At 43.5% G+C, this 12,125-nt stretch overlaps 1 pseudogene; it reads right to left on the reverse strand.

Moving 5' to 3' along the window:
• LOC125924923 (histone H1.4-like) overlaps positions 1 to 12,125 on the reverse strand; it is an 83,384-nt pseudogene that overhangs the window by 966 nt on the left and 70,293 nt on the right.

The following is a 12,125-nucleotide window of genomic DNA, read 5'->3' on the forward strand; positions in this document are numbered from 1 at the left end:
AGAAAGGCTAAGGCACAAGTCAAGGTGATTTACCCAAGGCTACCCAGCAGAGGTCTTTGAAGTGTAGAAAAGACAAGAGACTTGCTTGGTTTCATCATCTCTGAAATGGAACAAGGACCTTTCTCAGGGTGGGAGAGGGAAGAGGCCAATACATAGCAATGGACTGGATTCTGAGAACAGAAAATCCCCCATACTCAAAGGGCAGATGGGGCAATGTACTTTTGGGTTCTGTGTGTGTGGAGCTGAAAGCCACGCAGTGGCTGAAACAAAATAGACCAAGAGGATGGGACATCCTCCTCAAAGTGAGGGGACTTTCAACCTCCAGCCCCTATCAGCCACTGGCTATGGTCACTTAGGAAGATGGGAACTTCCAGGCACCTTCAACTGTCTGGGTTGGAGTCAGAGCAAGCCCAGCAGCAGCCTGAGGTGTTGGCTTTGAGAAAGCACACCATCATATGTGGTAATTCACCTGGTTTCTGAAGGGATCATTCTGGGGCTACGATGATCCTTACGTCAGGACTCCTTACGTCTTTGAGAGTGGCACTCATCTCTTCCATTCTGAAGCAGACGTTATCTGGACCATCCTGGCGGAGATGCATCCATTATATGCATTCCATTGGGCCTTTCCTACTATAATAGCTTCTATCCCACTGGTCAAAGAACTAGTGAGAATTTGGTCAGTTACCAACTGTGTCCACCCTGATTGTACATTTAGGAACTGGAAAAGTGACTAGCAGATGGGGCAGTGGACCATTTCAGTTCTATTGTTGGTCAGAGCTGGTTCAGAACCCCATTTATCACAATCTCTGTAAGTTCATACTACTCAGGGGTCCCAAAGTCTCCCCCCCCGCACCCCACAGTGAATCAAGTTAGTTCACATTTATATCCAAAATCCCTATATGCAGGTGCTCTTTCCCCGTCCAGTCCTTTGAGGAAATAACCAAAGGATCCTTAAAGGAAAGAATCACTACTACAGTTGTTTCCGGTGTTATTTGGATCACTCCAGGTGTTAGGACATTGCTAGGTCCATTCTCAAGGTGAGCTTTCTTCTATTTTGATAGATAAGTCCTCAGACTGAACTGGCTCAGTTCTGAAAATTGCAAGAGTGGTGAAGACTTTCCATTAGCCTTTGGCTCATCCTCCCTTTCTGTGTATGTATGTACACACTTACATATTTTCACATACATATACGTAGTTCCTTTGTTGGTCGCCTGTTCATCTTGTCCTTATGGGGTATGGGATTCTGGGGGGTAAGACTTTTGGTTATCCCTGTGATCTCACCACCTAATGTAACGATCATATAAGCCTGGGCTTTGATAGCTGGCTGTGGCCCGTCCCATGTCCTCTGCTACTCTATAGCCCACCAACCCACTGACACTAGGAGACACAGATCTGTAACAGCACTTCCTAATATCCCCCTCCATCTCAAGATGGCCACTACCACTGAGTTTCAACAAAGTCAATGCCTTCCTCCAGCAGGTTTAATTGAAAACAGCATCTTCTGGGCCCCTCTAGGAACCGATCAGTTGATGAGGTTACTAATCTCACACAGTTCTGTTCTAGTGCACCTTCTTGCCTGAGCCCTTGACCACTTGAGACCAAGACAGTTCTAGCATCTCCACCTCATTCCACTTGAGACTTTTCCACCCCATCACTCACAGAACCTCTCCCAATGGTGGTAAGGTTGTCCCCAAGGGCCCTCACCTAGGCATTGAATCCCAGGCCATGGGAGAATGTTCTAGGTCAACATTCATTCTTCCTTACTTTTTCACCTTTTTCTGATCCAGCAGCACCCAGATCTATTCCTAGATTTAATTTCCCAGTTCCCAGTAATACCTTTGGGCCAGTTGTTGCAGCTGCTTTGATGAATCTGTGAACATTGTTACCATTACCCCTAATTGGGTCATGAGACTTGACCCTAGATATTGGTGTCAAGTCCAGGAGCAGAGATAGGGTAGATAGCTCGCAGGGCAGATCTTGTGCTCACAAGTATCTGCCTCAGTTGAACTTCTGCATAGACCATCAATAAATGGAGGGGGGCTGAGGTCTTCCAGAGCAAGGGTGAGTTTTGCAGGCCCAGAGTTCAGGAGATCCAGGTTGTGAATAATATCATGTGATGGGGATCTCGTGGGTGGATGCACAACAATCCTGTGTCAGGATGCCGTTCCTTCTCTAGCAGATCCTTGGCTTGAACATAGTTAACTTTCCCAGGCTGAGAATACAGCCTTCTCTTAAATTGTTATTCTTACGATTATATCCTGTGGCTCATCTGCAGCTTGGTTACAAGAAATGAGGCTCTCTTTAGAAGAGGGCATAAAGTTTTGAATTTTCACATTATACCTTAAATTCACTGTTGGCTGACTTGAGCCCTTGGTTTTTTCTTAGGTCTCTATTTTGCCCTATAGTCCTTGTAACTACTTCCCCCTGTATCTTCTAAATGCAGGACTAATGAACAAGCAGAGAAACCATTCCACTTCTAGCTCACCCCCAATTCCCCACAGGGAAGAGCTTTACTTGTAGTGCCACCATAGCAGAAGCTTCCCACATTCCACCACTGATGGGTCTGTTGACAACCTGGACAATGATTGATCTGGTTCCTGAGATCTATCCTTTCAATGTGCTTCCAGTACCTTCTATCAGGTTTCCTGTGATGAAGGCATGTGTAGAAGTAGTTCATTAAGCATGCAAGATAAATTGATAATGAGTGGAGGATATAGACCAGGAAAGGGGAAGAATCCAAACAAGGATGAAATTTCAGCTAAGATCCTGTAGTTAGACCCAAGTTCATCTGCCTCACATGCAGCAAAGCAAAGGTTTATTCGAGAGGCAGCCAAATGAGGAGATCTAGAGGGAAGAGCAAGGCTCCAATGTGCTTTCCTGAGGGAAGAGGGTCAGGGAAATTCCGAAGGCAAAGGAGGAGGGTCAGAGAAATTTAGAGGCAAAAAATAAAAGATCTGGGTAAGAAGTTGCACTGTAGTTTAGTCCTATTGACCCTTTAATTACCAGTTTTAGTCCCATGGAGGGTCACTTCTGTCGATCACACAGAGGAACTCTGGAGTGTCTCTTCTCAGACTTGCACCTCAGGCTCTATTCCTGTACCCATTAGTCAACTGGGTACACTAAGGCCAACTGGTACAGGGTTGGGGGAGGGTATAAACACACAGGCACTTTCCGTCCTGGGAAAAGTGGCCCCATCAGACCAAAACTATTTCAAGAAAAGCTGTAACTGCACTTCAGAGATAGCTAAAGCATGGGATGAGGCAACTATAAAGCATATCCCCTGCCAGGGTTTTCTCTTTTATATGCCTTGAGGAAATCAAATGACAGACGCAGGTCAGCTCTGCTACACTTAAGGAAAGCTTTAAAAGACCTTTAAAATAAAGATCACCTTTAATTTTTGAGCAGTTTCATATTTAAAGAATTATTGCAGAGGAGGTACAGAGAGTTCCCATGTATCCTGCATCCATCTTCCCTTAACATCTTCTATCGGCAGAGTGCTTACCACAATTAGTGAATAGACGGGTTATTATCTAAAGTTCATCCTTTAGTGAAAAGAGGGTATCTGGATAACAACCTTTTTCTTCTCTTCCAGGATCCCATTCAAGATGCCACATTACATTATGCAGTCATGGCTCCCTAGGCTCCTCTCAGCTCTCACAAGTTCTCAGGTTTTCCCTGTTTTTCTGTGACTTTGCCAGTCTTAAGGATTGATGGTTGGGTCATTTGGTAGAATGTTCCTTTGTTAGGATTTCTGATATTTTCTTCATTATTAGACTGGTGTGTTAGAAGAAGTTCAGGAGTGACATTCCCCTAGTTTATCAAGGGTACCTGTGGTCAATATGACTTGTCCTTAGTGATGTTAACCTCGAGCACCTGGCTGGAGAAAGGGTTTGTCAGGTTTCCCACTAAAAATCATGTTTTCATACGGTTCTCTTTGCTAAGAAAGTTGCAACCCTAAGTTGAGCAGAGGTTATGGTCTACTTCCTTAATGGTGGATACCTAAACAGATCACTTATTCTTTGGCGTGAGAAGCTGGCCTGCCACTCCAACTAGTTTGTGTTCAGTTTTTTTCCTTGCATCCATGTGGACTCAGCTTATAGCCCAAAGTATATAATGCCAGTTACTACTTTTCCCCCTCAAATTCTTCTACTTTTGGTGATTGAGGCCTCTTAAGTTGGCTTTTAATATGTTCCTGTCATCGTGGGATTTGTTTTTTGCTTGTTTACATTGAGCACTTTCTTACTTTGTAACTTGTAAAATGCTCCAGGTTCATCTTGTGTATTGTCCTGGAGTCAGCTATTTTTCCAAGAAGCCCTGGGCCCTCTTACTGGGGAATATTAGCAGGCCAGAAGCACCCCAGCACCCAGATCTTCACTTCTGAGTGTCCTTGCTTCTAGGCCCTTCCAGCTGACAGAGCAGGAAGACATGCATATGTATACACACTCATGTAGACATCCATACATATACTCACATGTATGTCCTATACATCTATAGACAGGTCTTACCATCTGCATATGTTAAGAGGAATAGGAGACCATAAGAGGAATATGAGCCCATCCAAGTCTAATCCTTCCTCCATGGATCATTCTAGGCTCCTCCCCTTGCCTATCTATAGCCTACATTAGTGAGAAATCTGGCCTCCAATTGCCATCTGTTTACATGATCGTTCAGTTTCAGCACACATATGCCATGACTTCAGAATTGTTACCCTGGGTGTCTCATGGGAAACAATTCTATCAACTAGAGTACAGTGCTTATGTGCATTTCCTTCTGCCTTTAGTCCTACAATCTCAACTCTTTAATGTTTATTTTTGAGACAGAGACAGAGCATGAACGAGGGAGGGTCAGAGAGAGGGAGACACAGAATCCGAAGCAGGCTCCAGGCTCTGAGCTGTCAGCACAGAGCCCGATGTGGGGCTCAAACTCACGAACCGTGAGATCATGACCTGAGCCGAAGTCAGACGCTTAACCGACTGAGCCACCCAGGTGCCCCTCCACTCATTTTCAATTGTTTAGTTTGGTTTTTATTCCCCTGCCCCTTTAAGTGAAGTTGTTTCACACATTAGTACATTTCCATTCTTTTGTCACATTAGGTGTTCAATCCTGGGATCTCCCAGACTCAACACTAAGTTGTGTAGGTTTAGTCATTGTGCCTCAAAATTCTTTGGGGTTTCACAAATGTTTGAGGTCTTATCCTACAGAAGAGGCTCACTACCCTTCAATACCCCCTAGTCAATGCCCACCTTGCCAGCATGTATCTTTTTCAGACTGGCTTCTTTCACGTAGTGTTATGCATTGAAGATACCTCCAGGTCTTTCTTGTGGCTTGATGCTTTTTAATAATCAATACTCTACGGTATTTGGTTTTTTAGTTTTTTTTATTTTTTTTAACATTTATTTATTTTTGAGACAGAGAGAGAGCATGAACAGGGGAGGGTCAGAGAAAGAGGGAGACACAGAACCTGAAACAGGCTCCAGGCTCTGAACTGTCAGCACAGAGCCCGATGCGGGGCTCAAACCCACAGACCACGAGATCATGACCTGAGCCGAAGTCAGACGCTTAACCGACTGAGCCACCCAGGTGCCCCTACTCTAAGGTATTTGATACAATTTGTTTTTTATCCACCCACTGAAGTATATTTTGTTTACAGTTTTTGTGATTATGCATTGTTGGGTTCAATTCACTCATTTTACTGAGAGGTTCTGTATCTATGTGTGTGAGAAAAATCATATTAAGGGAGAACTGTAGGCCATTACCTGATATCATGTGTCCAGTAATTCTGGAATTATAGCGTAAGTTAAAGGTTACCTCTGCTTCTGATTTCTGGAATTCACTCATGAATTCTTACCCCTTTTACCTTTAAACACTTGATAGAATTTAAAGTCATCTGGGTCTGGTAATTTTTAACTTTTAGTTTGTTTTATTTCATCTATTCCTTGTCTATGTTTTGGTAGTTTCTATCTTTCAGTGAATTTGGTCAAGTTCATCTAAATCAAAATCGTGAGCCTAGCATCATAAATAGTATTATTCTTTTAGTGTCCATGGGATCAAGTGATGACCCCTCTTTCATTTGATATTGGTAATTTGTGTCTCTTTCACTAGCCTGGATAGAGATTTGTTGCTTTTCTGAACTTCTAGGAATCTCTTGGTTTCAAGTTATAGTTTTCCTAATTTTGTTCATTATTTTGGCTGATTTTAAGACCATTTTTTAGCTTTTTGTTCTTATTCCTCTGATTTACTAACATAGAAGTTCAGATTATTGACTTTAGACCTTTATTTTTTTCTGTTCCTTTAATGCTAGATGTTCCAACCCCCAACAGGGTTTTCACCTCATTCCATAAGTTTTGATAAGTAGAATGTTTGGTTTAAAAATACAGTATTTAAATACTGAGACGTCTTTGAGCCAGGTGTTACTTAGAAAATTTCAGTATCTCCAAATTGATACTTCTACACGTCTATTGATTTCTAGTTAAGATCCATGCACAGTGCAGAGCCCAACATGGGGCTGAAACCCATGACCCTGAGATCAAGATATGAGCAGAGATTGAAGAGCTGGATGCTTAACAAGCTGAGCCACCCAGGCTCCCCATAAGCTTGTTAGGGCTTCTTGAAGAATTGGCCTCTTTATTATTGGATAAAGATTGGACGTTGCGTAGTTTGACCAAGCAAATTTCACACTAAGGAGAACAAAGCTATTCCCACTTTGAGAAAGAGAAAACATGAGTCAGGGAGGGACATAATCTCAAGCTCTACACCATCAGCACAGAGCTCATGTTGGGGCTCAAACCCACAAACCAGGAGATCATGGCCTGAGCCAAAGTTCAATGCTTAACTGAGCTAACCAGGTACCCCTAATTCCCACTTTCTCTTGATTGGTGTTAACATGGTAGGTCTTTGTCCATCTCTTTGTCTCTAATACTTTCGAAAAGTATATAAAGTGGGGGATGGGCAGAGAACCCCAAGTAGGCTCCACGCTGTCACAGCACAGCTCAATGTGGGACTCAAATCTGCCAACCATGAGATTGTGACCTGAGGTGAAATCAAGAGTCAGATGTTTAACAAACTAAGCCCCCCAGGTGCCCCATCCCTTGAGTTTTAAGCCTGTCAGAAATTCAATGGGTTAAAAAAAAAGATCAACTATAGGTGGTCTACAAGAAACGTTTTAAATATAGTTTTAATTGGTATATTTAGGCCATTTATAAAGACATTACATTTTGACGTGCCAGTCTTCTCAGGCTGCCATAACAAGACATCATAGAATGGGTCAGTTAAACAAGTTTTCTCACAGTTCTGGAGGCTGTGGAGTCCAAAACAAGGCCCACTGCTGTGGCCCTTAGCAAAAATGTGGCTGTCTGCAGACCAGGCAGAGATCCTTCATCGTGTCCTCGTATGACAGTAAGAGCAAGTCTAAGAAAGCCGATTCTATTGGATCAGGGCCCCATCTCTACGAGACCGTGGAACCTTAATTTCTTCCTTCGAAGCCCTGTCTGAATACAGCTGTTTTGTACCTCTTTAAGACTCCTATGTTAAAGCCCTGATCCCAACCATTCAGCCCATAACAAAGCCCTTACTTTATTAATCCTAGTTATTATAAGTTCTTCTACAATCATAACATGTCTGTCCTGAGTCTAAATCTGATGCTGGTTTGGTCTTTTCAGACTTATTTTTGGCCTCACTTTTATTTTGGTTATTATAGTGAAAAGCCAGATATGTTCTATCAGGTAACAGGACCAGAGGACGTTTGTCTGTAGTTTGAGAGTTTAGGTTAACCTGGCTAGGGTTTGGACTATGTTTAGTGTTGGACTTTGGCACTCATTCTTCATAGACAGTCATCAGGGACCATAAGGACACTGGAGGAATTTTAAGCTTCTGGCACTCATAGCAACATTAGTAGCTCTGGCTTTAGTCATTATACCAGAACCCTGCTTATGGGGGATGTTCTATAGTATTCCAATTAAATTTCAGTCACTTGATGAGGTGGTGACCTCCACAGGAGGTTTCTTTTTATCCTAAAGGGAGACAGGATAGTTGGAAGGAGCCAAGAGTGAGAGGAAGGTCCTTTGCCCCAGGACTCTGGAGCAGGCTCTTTAGAGAGGTCCAACACCCTCTGGAGAGGGGTCCTTTGTTAAGAGAATGCCCTGGGCTCATTTCATAGTGAAAATTCTTCCCCATTGCCTTCCAGAGCCAAGAGAGGAAACTTTCCTATATCTTCCCTGAGAACCTAGAAGCAAAACCCACCAAAGTATGACCCCTAGAAATTTCTTCTCTCATGCTAGTCCACAGTTGGTACCCAGAAATTCATCCAGACTGCCATTTATGTCTTCCTACCAGCTTATGGCCCTAGCAACTTCTGCTTTGGGTGAGCACATCTTGGCTCCTGATCTGGATTTGCTGGTCTCTGAAGGACACCCATCACCCTGAAATCTGATGGGTCCAAAACACATCAGGAAATTTGCAGAGAATGGATGTTCAGTCTGACCAGTTTTTTCTTGTTGTAAGGAACGGTGTGATGGGTTACAAGATATTTTCATGTTAGAGCTAACTCCAGAAGTCAGATATTTTTAATTAAGGTCCTCACGAAAGCAGGACCCAGGATGAGTGATCTAGTACAGTGGTTGACTTAGGAAGGGGTCTCAAGAAACAGGAACAACGTGGAAGAAAGACAAACACAAGTTTGTGGCACCAATGCCATTGCCCTTGGCAATAGGGGCCAAGTTCTGCTGTGGCCACTTGGGAGAGATACAGAAGGACTTCTAGAATTTTATTTCAGGAAGTCTAAGTCTTGGCACTTCCCTGAAGTCTTCTGTATAGCACTGTTTTAGGGATTCCAAGGGATCATTAATCCTCAAACACACCCAGGATGTGTCTTCTTGCAGGCCCAGTAGACCCTACAATGAGGGAAAGGCCCTGAGGCAGACACCAAGAAGGTTCATGACCCACACTTGGTATTGGTCACAGTCAGCATGGATTTGACAGATGAAATCAGAGGTGAACCAAGTGAATATAGTATGAAGTACCAAAAGCATCTTCACATGTGACCACATCTCATCAGGCATGCAAGAAACAGTGTTACTATCCACAGTGAATAAGTGAGGCTATGACTCCAGATAACCCAAGTGACTTTCTCTAAGCCACGCTAGTAGGACACAGAGCTGGATTTTAACTCCAGTCACACTCACCATAGATTCGAGACTTAAGTGGTGCTTCCTGGAGCTTTGTAACAGTCTTCCTTCACGGCCTCTATTACAGAAGAGCCAGCACATGATTGTGGGATTTGGTCACATATCTTGCAAATATCGGCAGGAGTTGAGATTTCCTGATACTTCCTCACCTCAAGTTCAGAGTTTTTCTAACTCATTCGCCAGATGGTCAGCATGTTCAATTCAGTCCTCACAGAAGAGATGCCTTTCTAGAATTCCTACAAAGATAATTTCTGGTCCTGAACTAGAAAGGGGGAAGACATTTTGGGTTCCCAGTTCTTAAGCTGGAGCATGGTTTCCAGCCTGAGATCTGAACTGTGGCTATGTTGTTTAGAATGTGTTTCTGGGATTTGACATTGGTCAGGTTCTCTGACGTGGACTCTCATTCATGCAAATGTTATAAAAGTCAGGCATGGGTCAAGGATGGATTAGAGATAGCTCTGTACATGTTTGAGTATGTATGATCCCCATTCAGAACAGCTTATAATTGAGGATACCCACAGTATCAAGATGATTGATAGGAACCCAAGAGGTCACCTTCATGTCATCTGTATAGGTTATGAGGAGGGGTCCTGAACACTCTACCCACAGGACATTGGAATTTTGCTTTCATGAGAACTTCCTATGGTTCTGAAGGAGCTCTATGGGCTAGAACTTCACTGCAGAATGTATTAATGTACTAGATGTTGATTTCATACAGTTAAAAGATTTGTTTTCCCAAGGGAAATTTATTGCCAGATACCATTTGCCAAAACATCCCAAAAGCCTGATGTAAAGGTGAATCATCTATCGGAAACCACCATAGATTTCCCTGGTCCTCAAGAATCATAGTTCTGTTCAAACCCATGGTACCTGTCCTAGGAGAACTCAACAAAAGCCTAAGGTTATATCAGCTTATGTAGCACTAGTAGTCCCACTTTGTGTGTGTGTGTGGGGGGGAACCTCCCAGATGGCATTACAGGGAAGCCCAATTGCAGGGAGCTCATGAAAACATGAACCGAGGAATGTACTTAGGGTTGAAAATGACAGGTTCCATGTTCAAGGTCAAGGCATTGATCATTACTCTGCTGTATTGTGAAAATTGAAGATTCAAGAAACTGGTACATATGTACTTTTGAATGCCCCTGAGCACCTCAGAATCTTGGTCTTTGACAAAGTAGAGCTCCCTAAGAATCTATTGGATTGCATTGTGAAGCTGGCATCAGTGACTTATGGTGGGAAAAGAGAAAGACTCTGATTTTGTGTTTGGCAAACCCAGGAAGAAAAATGTGAACCATCCTCTTAATGGAAGCTCTGTGCAACAGTCTGCATTAAGATTCTAGAGGAACAGAGGAAGCCCACTTCTTCTGTAGCCATCCTGAAACACTCCATCATGGGCAATGGGGCTCTGGCGGCTTCAGCAGGTGGTTGGGGGTAATAAACTAGGGCTGGCTATGGGATCCAGTGTCAGGTGTCTCCTGATGCTTATGGGAAGCTTGCTCATGCAGATTCTTCCCATGCTGTGTCTTGAGCTCAACAGAGCTCATTTTTCATGGAGAGAAAGAAACGAAACTTCATGTGTTACTACATAGTATTAATTCCATTATTGTTTTCTGTGTTGTGGAGAAAACCCCAGCTGGTTCCAATTCCAGTTCTACTACAGACTCACTATGTGAGGCCTGCAGTCATCGTGTTTATCAGGAGCATCATGGGCTGCAACAACAGCAAGCCCAGCAGCTGGCACATTGCAAGAGGGCATTTAAAACAGAACCCAATTAACTGAGCCTCAACTTTCTCACTGCAAAGATTCAGACATCTCGAGTTTAATGGCAAAGCATCAGGCTTGGCTTATCAAACTCAGTTTCAGGTCTCATTTCAGGTATTATAATTTGGAATATTAAATCAGGTCAGATCTCGATCTTTTTCATAGTACCTTTAAAACCATTCAGGGGTGTTATTGTCTCATTCTGTACAGGAGATCTGAAGCCTAAGAGAAAGTGACCTGCATAAGGCGTCCACAGCAGTCAAGTAACTGGGGTGGGTTCAGTCACATCTGATTCCTAGTCCATATACTTGTGGCTAAGTTCCCTCATCCCTGCCCCCAAGGCAAACATGGTTTCATTTAAATGGGTCAAATGTAAGGAACTGCTTCAAGATCCAACTATCAGGAAAAGAAATTCAGGTTCTCTCGGAGCCAGCACACCAGAGGAAGGTTATCAGGCTTAGTGTTAGAAGTCTCCGCTTGATTCCCGACACCTTTACTCATGCAAGGCCCATAACGGTGTAGCCCAATTCTCCTCAACCCTAATGTAGGATTGAAATGATGCCCAGGGTCTTGGATTTGGGAGGGTTGTGTTAGATCTGGCCGATGTGGGCATTTTTAGAGGCCTAGAGTGTTTTAGAAGTGGGGAGGAATGAAATGCCATCCTTTCCCTGCCTTCTTTTTCCTCCATGAGAGCGGTAGGGGTTTTAATGATCCATTGCTCGTGTTGACCTGATAGACCAAGGGTGTAAAATAAGCATCAGCTCCTCCTCCAACCCCTCCTTCCTTCCCTCTGACTGCTGTGATTCTGTGCAGACATTCTGCACCCCTGCCCCCCATTCAGTTGTTTGGTCAATCCTCACAACAATTCATGTAAGAGCACATTATCCCTGTTATAAAAAGGGAAAAGGAGGCTCAAACTTTTCCAGGCTAATACAGTTAGTAAGTGCTTCTCTGGGACTCAAACCCAGGCTGGCTCCAAGGTCTGAACTCTTCTCCTGTCTGTCCCTCTAAGAATGCACCAACTGAGCATTTATGTGATGGTACCTACTTTGACGTATATGGAGAAAGGTCTTTCTACAAAAGTCTTACTTTAATAGAAAGTAACACTGGGGGATTGGGGGGGGAACACCTGGGGGGAACACCTGTGGAGAGGACAGGGACACCGTGCCAGAGGGCACGTG

The sequence above is a fragment of the Panthera uncia genome, chromosome F2, assembly GCF_023721935.1.
Source record: "Panthera uncia isolate 11264 chromosome F2, Puncia_PCG_1.0, whole genome shotgun sequence".
Taxonomy (NCBI): Eukaryota; Metazoa; Chordata; class Mammalia; order Carnivora; family Felidae; genus Panthera; species Panthera uncia.